The sequence below is a fragment of the Pteropus medius genome, unplaced genomic scaffold (genome assembly GCF_902729225.1).
Source record: "Pteropus medius unplaced genomic scaffold, Ma_sr-lr_union100, whole genome shotgun sequence".
Lineage (NCBI taxonomy): Eukaryota > Metazoa > Chordata > Mammalia > Chiroptera > Pteropodidae > Pteropus > Pteropus medius.
Genome location: NW_024346667.1, coordinates 713,338 through 735,371, shown reverse-complemented (window position 1 = coordinate 735,371; position 22,034 = coordinate 713,338). Strand labels below are relative to the sequence as shown.

Below are 22,034 nucleotides of genomic sequence, written 5' to 3'. Positions count from 1 at the left end.
GGAAAAATATAATGGAGTCTTGTATGAGACACTTTGGTTTGCAAAAAAAGGGAATCAACTTGATGTAGCTTAAGCTGAAAAGGTGGCTATATTACAAGGGAACTGAGGTGATTTAAAGAACGCTGGGGCAGGTGGGCAGCTGGACCTCAGGTTAATAAGCTTTAAGTTCAGGGCCTTTTACTTTAACTGACTGCTATAGAGAACCTGGGGTAGGCCCTAGCAATATAGTCATATGGTCAAGGGTTTTCATAAAATTATAAAAGTAAGTCATTTTAACTACAGTTGATTAAGATCTCTGTGTCTCTACTTATTCCTGGAATCTGAACCAGCCGCTATTGGCTATTTTTTCTCTTGGGAGAGGGTTGGAAGTGAGGAAAGCTGACTGTACAGTACCTGAATTTATGCACTACTTCAGTATTTTGCAACAGTTGCATGTTTTCTTTTTAGTTTTATGTCTTAGACGAACCATTTCTAATCCTTAGGAGGAGCATTTAAGCATATGCTAGCTTGGATTTCTCTCCGGGTCTGCGTATAACAAGACGGTCTGTTCATTACAAGGCTCTAACCTTGCAGCATGGGCACAGTGAAAGGTTGAAGAATCTAAAATAGTTTTTTTGAAGACTTAGAAAAGAACTCATATATAAACAAGACAAAAAATATTTATTCAAAAAGATGATAAAGCTTGAGTGTGCATATTAACTGTGACATGTAATCTGAATAGACATTTTGGAACATTTCAAGAAAACAATAAGATTAGACTCCTGATTTGAAAGGATATGGAAGGTACCTTCTTTTATCATTTTAAAATTTAACTACTGAATTTATTTTTGAATATATATTTTTATTTAGATAAAACTTAAAGAACTGTGAAACGAAAGTGACAAAGATGATGGTCATACCAAAAATTGTAATTCAAGATCATAATTTCAGACCATGCCAACAGCAATAAGATAAATTCTGAAAATAAGCAATGAGTAATCTCTGGATTATTTCATACCACAGTTGAGTGAATTATAGGAACACATTAGCAAAAGATGTTAAGACGTCACTGATTTGATATTAAATAGTGATATCCATAGAGATGACATAAGACTCATAATCACTACTCACTGAACATTAAATAGCAAACTACTTGAGTATTTTCAGTTTAAAGACTATTTAACATTAGTCACTGCATGAGAAAACTGGGATGTGCTGACATCTTTTCCATGAGAGAAACATGATATAAACTCCCATAAATTGAAAACAATCTTAGAAACTGATATGACATTACCAATGACAGGATGTGAGGCTGATAGAAATTATTCTAAGTTATCGACAGTAGGAAAAATTTAATTTTCTAAGCTAGAAGAAAAATTTAATTGTCTTTATATTCTCTCCATAGAAAATAATATCGTGACATCATTGCATTAAAAAACAATGAGTATGTAGCCAAAAAATGTAGAAAAATTACTTTAGAGGCGTGTCACGCACTTGATTAATAAAAAAGATAGTATATTTTATATTTCTGGGTAACGATCAACTTTTAAAAATCTGTCATTTTTTGTGATTTATTTCCCATTCTAAATAAGTATGCATATTCAAACCTAGTTTTTTATTTCTAATTTTCTATTTTTTTTAGAAAGAGGGCTGTCCCATATTGTAAAAGCATTCGTTAGGTCCTATGAAAGTTTGGAATAGATTGGGTCCAGAAGGCTACCAGGAACCCACACACTTCTCTCTTGCCTTGTTGTCTGCTCCTCTCTGGGGCTGAGGCACAGCTGATGGGCTTTCCCTGATCTCAGGTCGCATATGGCAGACTACGGCTCTCCCACAGCTACCAACACACATATGCGAGGTTCCGGGCACATTGAGACCGTAGATGGTCTGTTTGTCCCCATTCCAAATTCCTGAGAAAACAATGACGATAGGCCCAGTTTACACAAGGTGCATCTTGCTAGTTCAATCAGTCAGTTATAACCATAGCCAAAGAGAACAAAGTCACATGGAATAAGAATGGCTGCTCGGAGCAGGGCCGGTGCCTGGTTATCAGAGAATTGGGGTTGGCTCCCTTTGAGGTTGAACTAGAGGGGTCCTGAGTAGGAATAAAAGTAAATGAGAACAGAAGGAAATGCTAGAGAGCTTCACAACTGATGAGAATAGAATACACAGTAAAACAAGAATGTTAAATAAAAAAAGTATGCTTTCTGGCTCAGTGATAAGAGGCCATAGGGGAAGACTAAATTCTCAGAGCAGGTAGCAGGTAAATCAGTTGCCCCTCCCCACTGAGAAATTCGCCTTCTGGAGCTAATCCTTGGCAGCTCGGAGTTGTATTTGATTAAGTTGTATTTGATTTCATATTCCCCTATATCATTTCAAAGTTCATTTGTTATCTGTGAGAATATTTTTAAAAAACATTTTACCTCTTTATAGTTCAAGAGGATTTTTCACATGCTACTTATGTTGCTTTCTTAATATTATCATTTCAGACTGATGTTAACTTTATAAGTTCTAAAATTTAAAAAAATTAAGAGCTCATTACCTTGCACACTGAGTGGCCTTAGGCTATTTAGGCCTTACCATAACTTGTCTTTTCTTTTTTTCATAAATCAGATCTTTGAAATATTTTTTGTATAAGACTACAAGAAACAGCCAGCATATCTGGAGAATACAAAAGATTTTTGCTTTCTTATCTTAACTTTTTCATTCCTTTATCTCATTTGTTTATCTCACCCCAAAAAGCTGCTACTGGAAAACAGAATCCTGGCTAAGAAGTTTTGGTGAGAACAGTGTTCCACAAAGTCAATCATGTATATTACAATCACGAATGCCATTAGTCTCCTTTCAAGATATCTACATCACTGACAGAAAAACCTAATGCTAAATTTCAACCTACTGTTGCCATTTGAAAACTTTGCACTCAAAAATACTCAGTGCCACCACAGGTCTGACAACCAGATGTGCATCTTACTTCAATACAAATCTGTCCCTTGCTCTTCTCAGCTCTGTCCTTTGGAAGCTTAGTACTTCAGAGCTTGAGAGGCAGGGTCTAGCACCTTTGCTCTAGCATCTAGTTGCTGCCTAACTGCACAAATATTACCTTAATGATCAAAGGGCTCTTCGGGCTAAGGGTAAATTAAAAATATTAAAGACCGAAAATTTCAATAGAACAATATAAAAATAATTAAGTTTTTTGTCATATAAGCGTTAGGAAATACCTAAACTGGCTTATAATAAATGGAAACCACATTATAAAAATATACAGAACATCGAGAGGAAAAACTGAAAAGCAAAATAATTTTGAACATCTGGATATGGTTAGCTATAGGCAAAATCGTAAAGCCGATGATTGTCTACATCTGAGTCCGCGGTTTGCCTAGCCAATTTTTAGACCTTTCCTGACGTTTGCCTCAGCTCCGTGATTTCCTTACCTTCTATGCCTTCCTAGAGCCAAGCCTGCCTCTGTCATCCTGTACCTGGCTTTCTGCCCCATCATCTCCCCACCAGTCCCTCCCAGTCCTGCCTGGCCCCGCCCAGTCAATTAAAAGGCGCTTGTTATTGCACAACTCCTTCCATGCGACTCGAGGGCATTAGAGAACGAAGTCCCTCTTCCCCAGCTCCCAGCTCAGTGACCTCAGAAAGGCAGCCTGTGAAAAAAAGGAAAATTTGGGTTCGAATTCCCATTCTGCTTAGCTGTGTTAAAAGCAAGTCACTTAATTTTTTAGGCCTCAGTGTCCTCAATTGTAGGTCGATTAGGTTAGAGTAAACTTATAATATTCCTGACAGATCTAAGAGACTAAAGGCTGGATTAGGGACTCTGACCTTGCCTCTTCAAGGCTTACTTCTCTAGTTTGTACTGATCACAAAGGGACCCACTTTCTCCTCAGTCACACCCAGTGGTAACAGAATTAATCCTTGTTAACATGCTAATGTTCTTTCCCTACCGGTATAACTAAATAAAAACAGAGACTTTGTAAGTGGGCTCTGAAAATCTCTCCGAGTAGAATATAAGCCACTTTTAGGCTTGTTGAATTGTGATGGGGCTCGTTCACCTACCTCAAATCACATGGCACCGGTGTTGGCCTATTCATAAGGAAAGCACAGGATCAGGAAGCTGGCTTGAGCATGCTTTCAACCCTGAAGACGACAATGAGGAGGAGGAGCAGGGGGAAGCTGAGTGGCCTGCTAAGAGCAGTCTGGAGCCGGCTGCATGCGTTTCCTGCCTGGCTCCTCTGCTCGCCTGGTGGCGGCCTTGGTGAAGCCGTTGAACTCCTATGGTCGCCTCGGTTTCATAATCTGCAAAATGATGATACCTTCATGATTGGGTTGTTATGTGTATTTTAAAAAAGTACACATTCAATCAACACTATTAAGATAATGCTAAATTTCAAAAGCATTTTGTCGATACTTAGGACTTTGACCCCCATATAAATACAGATATTATCGATTACGATACCTATCCATGGACTCTTGAATATTAATTTGAACCACGGAACTATTTTTATTTCTCTCTCCTTTACATTGGGGGAGTTAACAATATTTTAAAACTCTCAATTCCTCTTCCCATTTATTTCATTCTTTTCCGTCTGGTATTACGGTCCTCCCGTGACTTTTTTTATCCTCTGTATTGATTGGCTTCTTATCCTGGCCTTAAATTTCTCTCTTTTTGCTTAGCAGTCGGTGTCAACAGCAGATATGGAAAGTCTACTCACACAGTGCAGCAGACAGGAAGAGCAGGATGGGAGCCACAGGCTGGAGTAGGGGGAATATGTTGGCAGCTGGTGGAGAAGTGAGTGTCTGGAAAGAGAGAGATAGGGACCACGGCCAGAAACGCTCAGCCATCTGCAGTGGTGCCTGCTGTGTGAGGCAGAACAGGGAGGCGAGTAAGGCTGCAAAGCAGCAGCAGTGTCCTACGAATTTGGGGGGCTGGGGCATGAGGCTGATGTCAAGACTGAAGCAGAGGGCAAAACTTTTCATCCTTGATGTTTGGACAAGAACGGTTGAAACAAGGCTACATTTGATAAGTTCTACTGGTTAAGAGCATAGACTTTGAAGAAGGATTCAATCTCGAACTCGTGAACTGTAAGATGGAGATAATTATATGGAGGTCATAAGGTTAATAAACATGAAATATCTAGTAGTATCCTAATAATAGCTAATATTGTTTATATTGCTATTATTATTTACTGTAACTAAAATAATGCCCCCCACTCTGATTAGCTCACCAATAGGAAAAATCTCCAATGAAAGCAAAACGAGTCTCCGGTTTGTTTTTTTTAATCTTTAGGGTGATTCAGGAAATAAATAAAAAAATTCTATTAATTCATTTTAACTTAGTAGCATGGAATGCCTTTGAAAACTGGTCAGCTCACAAATATGGAAATTTATTTCAGATCTTTCCCCTTCAAAGATATTTATCTTGTATTTTCATTAAATACTATAGCATTTATCCTGAATTTTTAAGAAACCAATTTTATTCAGAAGCTTTAAAGATTAATATGATCTTAAATCACTAATAAAAATGTCTTCAATACATTTCATTTGGACTTTTAATTAATTTTATAATAAAGGAGGCAAAATCTGTTTATAAAAAATTGGTTTTAACATTGAAAATATTAGAAATTCTAACTAGAATAAAGTATAATCCATCTTAAACATTTCAAATATTTTAATAAAGCAATACAATGTTCTTTAATTTACTTGTGGATAGAATTAATAAAATGCTTCCAACTAAAGCACTATTTTAAAGAGGAATTTGCTTTTCAAATACAAATTATGAAATGACTAAGTACTTATTCTACTAGAAACATTACATGGTAAAATTACACATGCAACTCATAAGAATTTAATTTCTCTTCTATATTCAAAACTTTATATTTTCTGCTTATTTTACCTGATTGTATTTGATTGTACAAATGTCACTCTCAAAAATTGTTTCACTGGATTCTGGAAACTTAGCATGCCCCCCCGAAATTATTTTGGTTATGGTCATTCTCTAGGGCATGCCTCTTATAACTTGTTTAATATACAATGTTTAAGAGGTTCTGATACATAAAAGGCAACATGATACCTAAAACAAAAAGTGAGTTTGGGGAGTAGGTTCCTTCGCAGACCCAGAATATGGGAGAGTTATGAATAATCACCTTTGCAGAAGCTCAGAAAGGAACAGTGAGAGGGATGGATAGAGTGGCTCACAAACAAGGTAGGTTAACAGCAGACTATAACTGAACAGTTGCCCAGAACCACTCATTCCTTAAGGTGAGGCACAAGAAGAGATTTTTCTGGCTATTATTGTAAAGTCTACACAGTTGTTGGTAACCTGGGGTTTTGCCCACCTGCAATGGGGGAATCTAATAAGTTTAAAGATTGCCACTCGAAATTCACTACTGTGGATGCCCTTGTGGTGGCTAATTTCTAATATATGGTTCCCAGTGGTCTTCATCTTCTGGTATTTATGTCCTCATGTAGGGTGACCTTGCGCACTGAATTAGGACTGATTTGTGTGACCAGTAGAATAAGGTGTAATGATGGCTGTGACTCCAGAGGCTAGGTCAGAAAAGGGAGCACAGCTTCCCCTCGTTCTCTGGGACTATGCACTTTGAGAATGTCCAAGGACTAGCTCAAGAAAGAGCATTTCCAGTTGCCCCATCTGGCTACCACTCGAAGAATTTAATTTTCTGTGGTTCTCATGTTATCACTCCCATCCCTAAACTGGGCCCTACAGGGTCCTTTTCCCATTTTACACATATAAATATGATATAAAGCAGGAAAACCTCTTCCCTTGGTTAGTAATATCACTGAAGACAGGCTGAAATTTTACAAAAGACTGGCTTAGGTAATTAGAAAAAGGGGACATAAACACGAAGAAAAGTACAAAAGCATTCTACCTAACACACATTATATCATCTCATTTATAGTTTATCTATATAAATGCACGTGTATGTATATGCACAGAAAAAAGTCTTAAAGCTTCAATGTTCAATGATCATTTATGGTTGGTTACCTGTGGAGGTGGGGGCGGGTATGAGATGTCTCAGTATGTGTGCAGGGTGAGGAGTGGAAAGAGAAGTAGAGAAGGAAAGGAGACTTGGCTTTTTAAAAGGTCCATCTTGTATTATTTGAAAATTGATGATGAGACTGTAGTAATGAACCACTGTATAGTTAGAAAATAAATTGTGTAATATGAAAAAAAAAGAAGTAAAAGCAATCTAGTTACAACATGGAGACCTCCTAGTCTATGATCATTAGCATGTTTCTAGGACTGCTGGCCACATCAGCCCTTGCCTACTGTACCTACTGTCTTTAGAATGCTGTGCTGCAAACTTTCTGGGTTTCTTACTTGACCAACTTCCACAAAAGATGTCTTTCCAAGACCCACTATCAAAGAGCTGCCTCGGAGACTAAGTTTGGCACCTTCAAGGCCAACACCAACGGAGCAGATGGCTCTGTGTCTTATTATATCAGTCAATGACTGCAATGTTAATTCTGGGGAGCAAACTGTCCCCAAACACAGCACTTAAAACAATAATCATTTTTCTTCTGTAGGTCACTGGCTCCAAGCTGGGAGTGGTTCTAGACCTGCTCCGTAGCTCTCATTCTTATTGGGCAGCTGACTACCCAGGCATGGTCTCCACATTTGTGAAAGGCTGGTGTGAAGAGAAGAAAGCAGAAACATGCCATACCTCTTAAGGTCAGGCTCAAAACTGTCACACGGTCACTTCTGCCTATGTTCCTTTAGCCAAAAGCAAGTGGAATGATCTAAGTGCAACATCAGTGAGGTGAAGAAAACATTCCATCTCTAATGAGAGGAACTACAAAGTCACGATTCAAAGGACACACATACCTGGAGCACTGAAGAATTGGGAAGAATAATGTTACCTACCACTGTCATCCACCTGTGACTTTCCAGATTACTTCCAATTGGCAGTAGGGGAGATATATTTCTTTTAATGGTAACTAACAACAGGAATGATTCGACTCTGCCGGTGAGATCTGCTCCAACTTCTAGGAATCAGGCTTTGTCCTTGCATGCACCTTAATATCTTACATTGTTGGCATGGAGATGCAGCAGCGTTATTAATTCCTTCAAATATCAAAGTAGACAATGGTTCCCGTAAGTGATAGGTTATTTTACAGGATATAGGGGATTAGAAATGCTGCCCTAGAAAGGGAGCTGTTTGTCGTATCCTGTTTACTGTATATTAATGGTTTGAACGTCACACGGCTTTACAAATTCTTTAGTTCAAAAGGGTGCCAAGACTTGTCATGTTTTAGAATTCAGGAATCCATAAAACTTCATCAGAGTTAAGAGGATTTTTCTGACTAACCCTGTTTGCTATCCGGGTTTCCCCTATGTTTAAAAGCAAAAACCTCTTAAGAAAAAAAGTCCCCAAAGTTGTTTTTGAAGATAGGAAAGGAAGAACTACCCCCGTCTCTCCAGTAAAGAGGCATGAATAGCTTAAAAAAAAGAGGTCATTAAATTCCTAGGTTCTTCAGGGACTCAAATCGGTGGGGCCTCCTGCGGTTCTCTGACATTTGAGCCCCATTCTAGGGTTATTTCCATGGTTCCCACGTTACTTTCAAGAACAGCTAGCACTTACATTCTTCAGGGGTTCTTTTTTGCTCAAGACTGCTTGTGGAGAAGCAAAAAGAGTGAAACGAACCTGGTGAATATTACTCCAGGTCCATCTGCGTGCGGCTGCAGGAGCCCGAGAGGGGCGCAGAATCGGTCCCCACGCGCACGGGGCAGTCACTGCTCTTTGTTAACGGAACAAATACTGTACCAGAAAATGCAGCGGCGCGGAAGCGTGGTGGTGGTGGTGGGGGAGTAGATTGAGGCGTTTGGACGCGTAAACTGTGGGTAAGGAAGGTCAATAATACGAGGCGCTCCAAACGCAGGACAACCCAGGACACCGTGTCATTGGCTTTGTGCACTTGAAGGCGCGTGAGAGTGCCTTGCTCAGAGGTTCCCCTTTGTGTGAAAGTGGGGAAACCAAAAGCGTGCAGCTACTGCTGGGTTTTCATTTTCGAATTGTAGGCGCCTGGAATAAATGACTCCCGCACCACCACACTCCCGCATTCTCGCGCCAACAATACTCGGACTTGAGTTACTACTTCGTCGCTGACCAAGCGAGGAGCGACAATGGCTTGGTGCGGGAACCCGCAAGCTCCGGGAGCCGCGCCAAGGGGCCGCCCGCCGCGCTCCGCAGCTGCGCGCTGAGCCCCGCCGCCCGACCGTCAGCAAACGCGGGCACCAACCGCCGCGCGGCCCGGCCGTTGGGCGGGTGGTAATTTCTGGGAACGGGGCGGGGTCCGCCGGGGTACGAGGCCCGGCGTTTGCGAGCGGGGAGGAGGAGCGGGCGGCGCCAAGGGGCGCGCGGCGGGCTGGGCGGTGCGCCACGAGCGTCAGCGGCCGGGGCGGGGCCGGGGCCGGGCGGCGGCGCGCGGCTGCCCGCCCGCGCTCCCACCTTTCACTTAGCCCCGCTGAGGAGTGGAGACGCGAGGGACCCGGGCTCGGAGTTCTTCCAAACCCTGGCCCTCAGTAACTGTCAGACTGCCCGAGCGCGGGGCCGTCCTGCAGGAGAGGGGCGGGAGTCCCGAGCCGGGGATGGGGCGCCAGCCCGAGCCCGCGGGGGCGCTCGGGCAGTGGCGAGGGTGTGCGCGGACGGACCCGGCCGGCTGGGAGAAGCGGGCGGGCGCTGCAGGTGCACGCGCGGCCTCGCGCTTTGGAGCCCCCGCGCCTGTCGGAGAAGCGGGATAGGGGACCCCGGAGCAGGGCGCGGGACAAGTGGCTAGAGTCATTACCTGAGAAGGCGGGTTTGGGAGAAGTTGGGGGATCAGGGGCGGGTGAGATCCGAGAGAGCAACGGAGGCAGGTTGGGCGGGCTGGAGGGGGCCGAGGGCCGCGGGCCCCGAGGGGTATAAATAGCCGGCCCCGCTTTGACAGGCGCTGCGGTGACTGGCGGTGCCGCCCCCCCCTCGCCGCGTGGGGAGGGGAGGAGCGCTCGGAGCGGGCGGGGTGGGGGAGGCGGACTCGAGTGTCCTGGTGGCGGCGGCAGGAGGCCGAGGGGGAGGAGCCGAGCGGGGGGTGAAGGGAGGGGGCCGGGAGCGGGGCGAGGGCGGGGGCCACCATTGCTCCCCGCGCCGGGCTCTGTGTCGCCGCCGTCGCCTCGGCGGTTGGGGGTCGGCGGGGCGGTGTGGGCGGGGGGCGCTGCGCGGGGCGGCGCGCGGTGTTTTGTCTCTTCCTTTCCCTGTGGAGTGGCTCGGGCTGCCGGGGAGGCCCCGGCTCCCTCCGGACGCCGGGCCAACGGAGGCGGCGGCGGCGGCGAGTCCGCGGCCCTGCCGGGAGCGAAAGCGACGCCGCGGTCTTCCCAGGCGACGCGGAGAGCAGGTAAGAGCGCGGGCAGCCGAGGCTGTGGGAGGGAGCGCGGAGGGCGCGACGATAAAGCCTCGCTGTCCCGAGTGCCGCCTCCTCCCTCCGCGCCCCCGCCCCGCGCCTGTGTTGTTTGCTCCGGGGTTTGCGGAGGGTTTTCCGGAGGCTGTGCGGGTGACACCGGCCGCCAGTCGGGGAGGGGGGCCGGTGCCTTCGGGCAACGGTCGGGGAGCGGGAGTCGGAGAAAGGGGAAGGCGCGCTGCGCGCCGGCCCGCGGGGAGCGCGGGGCAGGGCTGAGGGACGAGGTTACGGACCCCGGCGGGGGGGATGGGCCGCGCGCCGCCGGGCTCGCTGTGTTTACATCTCCGCGCGAGTCACCTCTGCCGAGAAGCGGACTGAACTGACCCGCCTTCTCCCGCGGGGAAGCCAGGGCGGGGGTCCGGCTCCGGAGGAAGCGCGTCCTGGGAGGGTCCGGTAGGGCGGGCGGCTGCGGCCGGCGCTGGGGCAGGGCGGCCAGCCCGGGGCGGGACCTGGGAGGCTCCGGCCGCTCGGGGTGGCGTGGGGGGCTGGAGAGCAGTTTCCTCCCCCGCGGGCCTGACCGCCGCCTCTTCCCTTCCCTCCGCTCCTAGCTTGCACGGCAGGTTGTACTCGGTCATTCTTTTATTCTCGCTTTCCCTGCTGCCACTTCCCGCATTCCCCGGGGGTAGGGAGGTTTGGCTGTTAGGAATCTTTTTTTTTTTAAACAAACAAACAAAAAAACGAGCTCTGTAACACGCGCGTCCAGTGACCGCCTTCTGGATCTTCTCTTCGCGAAGCTGGCCCTTAGGACCGCGCTAGCCGGCTGTTTTGCGGGGCGCGGGAGGAGGGCTCTGCCGGGCTGGTACTGACTGCCCCCGCAGCTTTGCGAGCAGGGCAGCCGGGCCCGGCTCTTGCGCCAGTTGGGCATTTTTATTCCATGTCAATAAAGGACAGAAAATATTCCAAAACGCCAAGAGTAATACAGATTGTACAGTTTCTAATGTTTCTCATGTGCCAGCATCCTGGGCTCTTCCTCCTCCCCCCACCTCGGAGCTAGATTCGCTGCAGAAAGAGCCTTTAAGTTCGTAATACTTCATTAAATGAAGAGGGGGACACTTCATTGTAAAACTGTAGAATTTCCCTCCTTTCTTGTGTTCATGAACATTTACTTCAGCTGTGTGGTTTAAATGTTAATCCGGTGATGAGAGAACAGTAATCGTGTGTTTGGTAATCAGATTTGCTTTCCTTTTCATCTGTGAGTCTATCGAGTCTACTTTCGCTAGTGTCATAATCCTAGAATAGTGCTAGCATCTCACAAGAATGTATGCTTTACTAAGATAGGTTTGGATATTTGTGTTTCTTCTTTCCTTCCAAAGGTTTAATGACTTTATAGGACAGGAAAGTTGAATTACATTTAAAGGAATTTGGGAATAATTAAAGTTTATATATAGTGCAGTACAGTTTACAGAGTGCGTTCATATGAATGTTATTGAGGTATCTGCTAGTATACACGTGAAGTAGAAAATTGAACTAGGTCATCTGAAATCTGAATAATGTCAACCTATAATCTTAGTGACTTAACTAATTGATTAATCATTGCTGCTCACTCCACACACATATACTCACAGAATAATCAGTTTGGTTGGAAAAATTTCTAACTTTGAGATTTCTGTCCTAAGTAAATAGGTTGATAACTGTGGCTATGGTAGGGCCTACCAGTGTTGATGGCTCTACCTGCTCACAGATTGTACAAGTTGTTTTTTTTTTTTTTAGTAACAGCTTTATTGAGATACAATTCATATACATACTGTTCAGTTCACCAATTTAAAGTGTACAGTTCTCAGGTTTTTCATATATTCAGTTAGTTTTGCAACGTCACCATAATCAATTTTTGAACATCTTCATCACCCCAAAAAGGAACCCCATAACCATGAGCAGTCTACTCTTGATTTTCCCCAACAGCCGCAAGCATAGGCAACCAGTAATCTATTTCTCTATTTATTTGCTTATTCTGGACATTTTATATAAATGGAATCATACAATATGGATCTGTCGTGACTGGTTTCTTTCACTTAGCATAATGTTTTTAGAGCTCATCCAAGTTGTAGCATGTGTCATTATTGCTTTTTATTGCTAAGTAATATTCCATTGTATGGCTATACCATGTTATTTTTCTTTAATTAGTTGATGGACATTTGAGTTTCTGCTTTTTAGCTATTATGAATAATGCTGCTATGAACATTTGTGTACAAGTTTTTGTGTGGACGTGTTTTCATTTCTCTTGGGTACGTGCACTTTAAAAACATCAACTTTTTGAGTTATTTAATACCAAAAGCTAGTCCATTTTGAGTGCACAATTCAATGATTTTTAGTAAATACATAGACTTGTTATCACCATAAGCCAGCTTTAGGACATTTCTGTCACCTCTAAAAATGACCCTCTGGCCCATTCGTAGCTGACTCTCATTCTCACCCCCAGCCCCAGGCAACCACTGGTTTGTGCTTTGCTCTGTAGATTTGCCTTTTTTGAATATTTTATATAAGTGGAATCATACCAGATGTAGTCTTTGAATCTGGCTTCTTTCATATTTTTGAAATTTATCCGTATTGTAGCATCTATCAGTATTTTGTTCCTTTTTATTGCTGGATAGTATTCTATTGTACGGATACCATGTTTTGTTTGTCGATTGACCAGTTGATAGACATTTGAATGGTTTCCAGTTTTTAACTGTTGCAAATAATGGAGCTTGAACATTTGAGTACAAGTCTTCGTGTGGACATATGGTTTCATTTTCTTGAGTAGAGACCTAGGAATAGAATTGCTGGGTCATCTGTTTAACTTTTTAGGAAACTGCCAACCTGTTTTCTAAAGTGCCTGTACATTTTACATTTCTAACAGTAGTGTATAAGAGAGTTCCAGCTTCACGTTCTTGCCACCGTTTGTTATTGTCTGTCTTATAGCCATTCTAGTGGCTATGAAGTGGTGTTTCTAATTTGCTTTTTCCTAAAGACTCAAGGTGTTGAGCCTTTTTTCATGATTATTAGCCATTTATGTATCCTTGTTGGTGAAATAGCTATTCAAATCTTTTGCCCATTTTTTGTTCATCTTATTATTGAGTTGTAACAGTTCTTTGTATGTTCTGGATGCACATCCTTTATTAGATATATGATTTGCAAACATTTTTTCCTAATATGTGGCTTGTCTTTTTTTTTTTTATTGGCATCTTTTGAAGCACAGGAGTTTTAATTTTTTTTTTTTTTTGGCAAAAGTTTTGATGGAGTTTAATTTCCCAATTTTTTCTTTTATAGATTAATCTTTTGTTGTCATAAAAATTCTCGGCCTAATTCTAGGTCTTGAGGATTTTCTCCTTTGTTTCCTGATGTTTTATAGTTTTCGCTCTTATATTTAGATTTATGATGTATTTTCCATTAATTTTTATGTGCGATGTGAAATAAGTCTAAATTCATCTGTTGTATGTGGATTGTCTTAGCACAATTTGTAGAAAAGGCTGTCATTTCTGCATTGATTGCAAATGTACAGATTTATTTCTGCGCTCTGAATTCCTTCTCATTATCTCCGTCTCTGCCCTTATGCCGGCATCACCCTGACTTGCTTGATGTGCTTTATGGTAACCTGTGAAACCAGCTAGGGTTAACCCTTCAGTTTTGGTCTTGTTTTTCAAAACTGTGGTTATTCTGGCTTCTATATAAAGATTTTTAGGATCGGCTTGTCAATGTCTGCCAAAAAGTCTTGGAATTTTGATGGGGAATGCATTGAATCTATTGATCAGTTTGCGGAGAATTGCAACCTTACAATATTGAGTTTTCTAACACAAACATGAAAATTTCTGTTTATTGATCTTTAATTTCCTCAGTGATGTTTTGTAATTTTCAGTATACAAACCTCATACGTAAAAAAATCATTGTGGTAAAAACACTTAACATGAGATTGCCTTCCTAACTTTTTGAGTGTACAGTACAGTATTATTAAAGTATAGGTACAATGCTGTGTAGCATATCTCTATTTTGGCAGAAGGTTCCTTTCTAATCCTAGTTTGTTCAGAGTTTTTATTGTGAATGTGCATTGGATTTTGTCAGATGCTTTATCTGCATCTGTTAGTGTGATCATCTGTCACGGTTTGCCCAGGACTCTCCTGTTTCTTGCACTGAAAGCCCAGCATCTTGGGAAGCCTTTCATTCCCGGACAAACCAGTGTGGCTGGTCGCCCTAGTATCTGAAATGATTATGTGGTTTGTCTTTTTTTTTTTTTTTTACATTAATATGGTATATTAATTGATTTTCAAATATTAAACCAGCCTTATGTTCCTGAGGTAAATTTCACTTGGTTGTGGTATGTAATCTTACTATACGTTGCTGTATTTGGTTTGCTAACATTTCGGTGAACATTTTTGTGGCTATAATTTATGAGAGCTGATGGTCTGTAGATTTCTTGTGATGTCTTTGGATTTTGTAGCACAGTAAGTAAAACTATCCTCTTAGAATGAATTGAGGAAAAAGTGTTCTCTCTACTATTTTCGGTAAGAGTTTATGAGGGATTATCATGTCTTCGAGTATATTGGATAGAATTCACCAGTGAAAGCATCTGGGTCTGGTCCTTTCTCTTTGAGAAAATTTTAAACTACTAATTCATTTCCTTACTTGTTAAACAGGTCTATTCAGATTTTCTGCTAATTTTTGAGTTAGTTTTCAGTAATTGTGTTTCTAAGGATTTGTCCATTTCATCTAAGCTATTTAATATTTTTGACATACAGTCCATAATAGTTCTGTATATGTTCTTAATTTCTTAGCATAGGTAGTGATGTTCCTCTTTAATTCCTAATTTTGGTAGCATGTATTTTCTCTTTTTCACTTGGTCATTTTAGCTACAGGTTTGTCAGTTTTGTTATTCTTTTCAAAGAAACAAGTTTTGGTTTAATTGATTTTTCCAGTTCTCTTTTCTATTTCAGTGATTTCCATTTTAATCTTAATATCCTTCTGCTTGCTTTGGGTTTAGTTTACCTTTTTTTTTTTTTTTTAGTTTCTTAAGGTAGAAGCTTAGGTTATTGATTTGAGATTTTCTTTTTTGATCTAGGCATTTAAAGCTACAAATTTACCTCCAAGCATTATGTTAGCTGCACCCCATACAATTTCATATGTTCTGCTTTTTAACATTTTCATTCCGTACTAAATATTCTCCAATTTCCTTTGTGATCTTTTTTTGACTCGTGGTTATTTAGAAATGTATTGTTTAATTTCTAATTAGGGATTCCCCAAATTTCACTGTCGTTGATTTTTAATTTAATTCCTCTGTATTAGGAGAACATACTTTGTATGATTTTTCTCATTTTAAATTTACTGAGACATTTTTATGGCTTAGTAGACAATATCCATGTGTGCTGAAAAGAATATATATTCTGCTCTTGTTGGGTAGAATGTTCTGTGGGTGTCAGGTCAAGTTGGTTAATTGTTTTCAAGGCTTCTATGTGCTAATTTTCTTTGTAGCTGTTCTGTGTTTTCGAGAGTGAGATATTAACATCTCTTACTGAAATATCGATTTTTCCTTTCAGTTCTGTCAATTTTTGCTTTATGTTTTTTGGGATACTGGTATTAGGTATGATATACACATATAATTGTTTTGTCTTACTGATAAATTGACATTTTCATCATTATAAAAGATCCCAAGTAATATTTTTGTCTCTAGTGATATCTTGTCTGGTGTAAGTGACATCACTCTAGCTCTCTTGTGCTTACTGTTTGCATTGCAGTCTTTTTCATCCTTTTACTTTCAACCTATTTATTTTTTTTTAATTTAAAGTGTGTCTTATAGACAGCATGTAGTTAAATGCTTTTTAAAAAAAATTTGACCATTTTTGTCTTTCAATTGGACAGTTTAATCTGTTAACATTTAATGTAATCATTAATAGTCAGATTTGTTATGTCTTCAATAGGTCTTCAATTTTGCTAGTTATTTTTCCATATGTCTCATTTCTTTTTTATTTCTTTGTTCATCCTCTCCTGCTGCTTCTAGAGGTAATGAATATTTTCCAGAGTTTTACATTTCTTTGTTTTTTAACTAGATTTTTTTGAGTTATTTTCTTAGGCTAGTCTAAAGATTACAATATGTATCTTAATTTATCACAGTCTTCAAATCGCCTAATTTAATTGTAAAATATAGAAACTTTGCTTCATTTTCTTCCTTCTGTTAGTATTGTCATACATATTAAGTTTCTATGTGTAAAGAAACGGAACAATACAATTTTATAATTTTTTGCCATCGTATGTCTTTTAGAACAGTTAAGAGAAGAAAAAAGTTTTTAAGCAGTCTTTTATCTTTACACATAAATTTACCTTTTATGGTAATCTTCATTTCTTTTCGTGTGCTTAATTTATGGCCTGGTTATTTCCTTTAGTCTGATGGACTTTCTTTAGGATTTCTTGTAAGGCAAGTCTGTCCGTTATCAGTGAATTATATGAAGTCTTTTTTGGGATTTAAAAAAAATTTAAATTGACTTTATTTTTTGTAGAGTAGTTTTGCTGGATATAAAATTCTTTGTTCCAGATTTTTTTCTTTTCGGCACCTTGAATATGTCATCTGTTTTCTGGCCTCCATTGTTTCTGATAAGTTGTTTTTCTCTTTGTACTTTCAAGATTTTATTTGGTTTTCAACAGTTTTAATATGACGTGTCTAAGTGTGGATCTCTTTGTGTATATCCTGTTTTGGAATCATTAAACTGAAGCCTATAGATTAATATTTTTCAATAATTTGGTGAGTTTTGATTACAATTTCTTCAAGTTTTTTTTATTCTTTTCTCCCTTTCCTTTTGGGACTCATTACATGTATGTTGATATGTTTGATGGTATCACATAAGTCTCTGAGACTGTTCATTTTTAACAATTATTTCTTATGTTCTTCAGAATTGGTCATTTCTGTTGCTGTGTCTTCAACTTCACCAGCTCTTTTCTATCATCTCAAATATGCTATTGAGCTCTGTAGTGATTTTTAATTCTGGTTGTTATACTTTTCAACTCTAGAATTATTGTAGCTTTCAAATCCAGAATTTCCATTTTATTCTTTTTTTAAATATCTATTTTATTGCATTTGCTTATTTTATGAGTTACAGTTGTCATACTCATTTAATTCTTTAAACATGGTTTCTTTATTGGGAGAAAAGATTAAATTTTAGATAGATGATATCTAAACTATGTGTCAAATCCTAAAATGAGGTTAGTTTTATTTCTAAATTCAGTATATTTCATATGCATAAAAGTATATCCTTTTTACTTTTTATCAAAGAAATTTATTTGCATGTAAAGTTTCTTTTGTAGAAAGTATATTACTTTTGTAGAAAGTATATTAAATGCTAAATTTTATCTAATAGTTTTTATTTAAACATAATTAACAATTTGTAATTACTAACGTTTATTGATATGTAGGATCAGTATACCTTTTGAAAGGCATGGCATGCCATTAATTCTGAAACCTTAGGTCATTCTCTGAACTGATTATACAGTATAATGTCTACTCGTTGGACTATATTTTTTGCTGTTCACCAGTTCTCTTATAGTAGGTGGTAATGGGTAGGGAAAAAAAACAGAAGAAGCTCAAGATAGCAATATAACGTGTTAGAATGGTTACACGATATAAAAACCTTCATATTAGCCTGCACATTTAATAGTAGAGTGTTCCTTTTAGGTCCTTGAAAGACTGCAGTAAAGATAACTGTAGTACCTGTTCTTGTTGGAGCTTACATTCTGGTAGAGGAGACTGACATTAAACGTATAAACAAATAAGATCATTTTACAGAGTGATATAAATATAATGAAAAAATAAAAGACAGTAACATAGTATCAAATAGAGAATGATGAGGGAGCTACATGGAAATGGAATGTAATTTGGGGGAGAGGAGCCACAAGGGAAATGTCTCTCTGAGGGGCTGGCGTTTGAAGTGAGATTGGCACGGTAGGTGAGGAGGATTCTGTCTGTTGATGACTTGGAAGAGTCTTCTGGTGTAGAGAAGAGGAGGTGCAGAATCTTGGTGAGTTGTAGTAGGGCCAGTGTGGCTGGAGCTCAGCAGACCAGTGATGGAGAGATGGGGCATGAATGAGGTCACAGAAGCTGGATGGGCTTGCCCGGGGTTGATCTTCATATAGATCGTATTAAAGAGTTTAGATTTTTTTTCTAAGCGTGGTAGAAATCCACTGGAAAAACATTGCAAGGACCTTGATTCTTGACTAAAGAGTTTATTTACAGTTCAGTATTTAATTTTTTTCTTTACGTTTCTGAGTGTGAGTAAATATATGTAGGATTTTTTATAAATGATTTTAGCTTTATAAAGAATAGCAGGGAAAATAACTTTTTCCTAATGTTTCTTCTTTAAAATTTAATTCTCCAAGAATAAAATAAAATAGCAATATCTATAAAACTTTAAATTCGTAATACAATTACAATGACAAAGAGTCTTGTGATAACAACTTTAACCAATTTATATTAGTATTATAAAATACTTTCAATTATACAGGCTAAAATATACAGAAAACTTCATGTAGTTGTATGACGACTGACTTTCTAAATAATTTGGCATGTAAACATTTTTTCTTTCAGCATTTCACTAGTAAAACCTGTCACAGTTATTTTGTTTGGCTAATATTAAGATAAAATTATAACTTTAAGTTACTTCAGATTAGATGGTGTAGAATATAGTCTTTCAAAGCTTTATGTGAATAAAATTTTTGAAGATAAACTACCTTTCTGGAGTACTACTGTTGGTTATTTAAAAAAAAGAAAAAAAAACCCTATGGTTTTTATAAAGTGAACAGTAGATGCTACTATTTCTTTTATAATGTCACATACATTTTTAATATTTGAAGTATACCTTTCTGTAAGGAAACCAAATATGTTTCAAAAAACCAGATATATCACATCAGCCCAGGTACTGGTGACCCTTGAACAACATGGATTTGAAGTGTGCGGGCCCATTTATACGTGAATTTTTCCAATAACTACATACAGTACTGTAAATATATTTTCCTTATGATTTTTTAAATAACGTTTTCTTTTTTCTAGCTTTATTTTAAGAATACAATATATATACACGACATACCAAATATGTGTTAATTGCCTTTTTATGTTATTGGCATGACTTCCAGTCAACAGTAGTTTTGGGGAAGTCAGAAGTTATACATGGATTTCCAACTGTTGGGGGGGTCCACATCCCTAACCCCTGCATTGTTCAAGGATCGACTATGTACCATAATTTGGAAGTTATTTTTAAATTACTCCAATTCTGTGTTAATACCGATTTATCATGTGTATCCGAATATATTCCTTGCCCCTTTCTTCACTAGATATTTATTCTGACTGTGTTCAGTATTGTGTTTATGGTTGATAAAAGGTGGTTGCTTTTCCCCCAAAACGATTTAAAGTGGCTTGATGACACATAAAGGCATACCTTGTTTTTCTGCACTTCATTTTATTGCACTCCAAAGATGTTGCATTTTTTTTTTTTTTTAACGTGTTGATGGCAAGACCTTCCACCAGCAAAAGGATCATGACTTGCATTATTGTGGTGGTCTGGAATCGAGCTTGCAGTATCTCCGAGATATGCCTATTACATATATTAGAGATAATAAAATAGAGGAAGGAAACCAGGGACAAGAATAAATTGAGCCAGGAGTTAAAATTATGTGCCAGGCACTGTTTTGAGAGGTGTATATGCGATGGTGATTAAAATAGCTATGGACCAGCTCTAATGGAGCTTATATTCTAGTTCGTTTTGGTGGGGTGGGTAGAAAGATTTGAGGTAAGCACATCTAGTAAGTCCTCCTTATCCACAGTTTTGCTTTCCACAGTTTGAGCTACCTGTGATTAACTGTGGTTCAAAAATATTAAATGGAAAATTACACAAAGAAACAACTCATAAGTTTTAAGCTGTGTTCTGTTCTGAGTAGTGTGATGAAATCTTGAGCCTGGCACGTGAATCATCCCTTTGTCCAGCATATCCACGCTGTATGTGCTCCCTGCCCCTTAGTCAGTGAGTAGCCCTGTTGGTTATCAGATCTGCTGTCAAGGTATCATAGTGCTTGTGTTTAAATAACCCTTATTTTACTTAATAATGCCACACTTACATAACTTATTATAGTATAGTGTTATAATTGTTCTATTTTATTTTTAGTTATTGTTGTTAAACTCTTACTGTGCCTAATTTATAAATTAAGCTTTATCAGAGCTATGTATGTACAGGAAAAAATATAGTAGATATAGGTTTCAGTACCATTGGCAGGTTCAGGCATCCATTGCGGATCTTGGAACATATCCCCTGTAAATAAAAAACCTCACCTTGCACTTCATTACAGAGGAATGACAAAAAGCTGATAAAATTCAGACAATTAAAAAATATTCTGTTGCTTGATATCTTTAATATTCTTAATACAAATCATTTAAAATAGGGTAAAGCTAATCTGTTTTGGTTCCCAAGCTAGCATATGTTAGTTTGCATTATTGGATTATAAATGTGGCCAAAAAAAAATGTGACCACAAAACCAAAAAACTTCTCTAATTTGGTAATTTATATGGTCTATAGGCTTCTACTAAGCCATATTCAATGAAAATGAGGAAATTTGGAGGGGCTTTGTGGTAGATCGATTATAGAGCTAAGCTTTATAAATGATGCAATATAAAAGTCATATTCATGAGTTAGGGGTATAACAAGCAAATAATATGGTGATTGCAGAATTAATACTAAAACTCAGAATCTTTTGCATTCTTACCTGTACTTGAAGGCCAAAGGCCTAGTGTTTTCATGAGTAAACTGTTCTAATTTTGAAAAATTTTATTTATAACCTTACAGTGGATACCATTTACATACATGAATAAAAATGGTTTTCTTTATGAAACTCAATTTTCTGTTAAACATGTACCATTCTAAACTCTAAATTTCATGATTATCTTAATTTTAGGTTATAATTAGAACTAAAAAGTATATTCATTTTAAAAAGGATTAGCGAATGTTTTCATCATACATTTTTGTTCTCTAATAATGTGCTTAAACTTTAAGAGTATGTTCATTTTTTATGCTTTATTTCATAATCTAGATGAGTTGAGAATGTTCCAGGAAGTTGGGCTTCATGAATTTTTTAGAAGCGGAAATGCTTTTCTTTTTATGTCATATCTAAGTATTTAAACTCAATCATGATATCACTCTATAATCATAAAGTATTTTAAACCTCCCATATATTACAAGCATGGAAAGGCGGTGTCTATATCCTCTTTATTCCAGATTATTATGGTTTTTATCCTCAAAGTTGCTGCTCTGTTGAAGTTTAAGTTTTAAGTTGAAGTTTTACATTATCTGTCACTTTCTGTAGTCCTCATCACTGTCATCAGCTGATCTTTATGAAGTCTTGCCATCATACTGGAGAACAGTGCTGTGAGAATTACTTAGCCAAAATAATTATGATAGCTGTGATGTAGTTTCCATCACCTTGTCCTTTTTCAGACGAGTCTGAGATTTTGAGAAGTTAAATAACGTGCTCTGCAGAAAAGAGTTAACATAGCCAGTCTAAAACTGGCTGTTCTTAGATAGGCCTGCTTTTTCAAGGTTGGCCCTTGGCTGGCATCTGAGAACTTGGCTCTCAGTGTACCCAGTGACTCATAAGGGGATTCATTG

The 22,034-nt window shown here is 39.3% G+C and overlaps 1 protein-coding gene and 1 long non-coding RNA gene across 11 annotated transcripts in view; one reads left to right on the top strand and one right to left on the bottom strand.

Annotated features, from left to right (window-relative positions):
* Positions 1-641: 641 nt before the first annotated feature.
* Positions 642-9,244, bottom strand: LOC120613211 (uncharacterized). Of its 2 annotated transcripts, XR_005655610.1 has the most exons (4): positions 8,643-9,244; positions 7,862-8,062; positions 4,036-4,275; positions 642-3,626 (listed from the first exon to the last, which is right to left on the bottom strand). It is a non-coding gene; the product is annotated as an uncharacterized LOC120613211 (long non-coding RNA). The 2 variants fall into 2 exon arrangements; XR_005655611.1 differs by lacking the exons at positions 7,862-8,062; positions 8,643-9,244 and adding an exon at positions 4,692-5,653.
* A 964-nt stretch (positions 9,245-10,208) lies between these two features.
* ELF2 (E74 like ETS transcription factor 2) overlaps positions 10,209-22,034 on the top strand; it is a 79,733-nt gene continuing 67,907 nt past the window's right edge. For 3 of the 9 annotated variants that reach the window (XM_039875790.1, XM_039875788.1, XM_039875789.1), the window contains exon 1: positions 10,209-10,368. The gene's annotated coding sequence lies outside the window, so the exon portion shown is untranslated. The remainder of the gene's footprint in view (positions 10,369-22,034) is intronic. The other 6 variants (XM_039875792.1, XM_039875791.1, XM_039875800.1 and 3 more) reach the window with 3 other exon arrangements.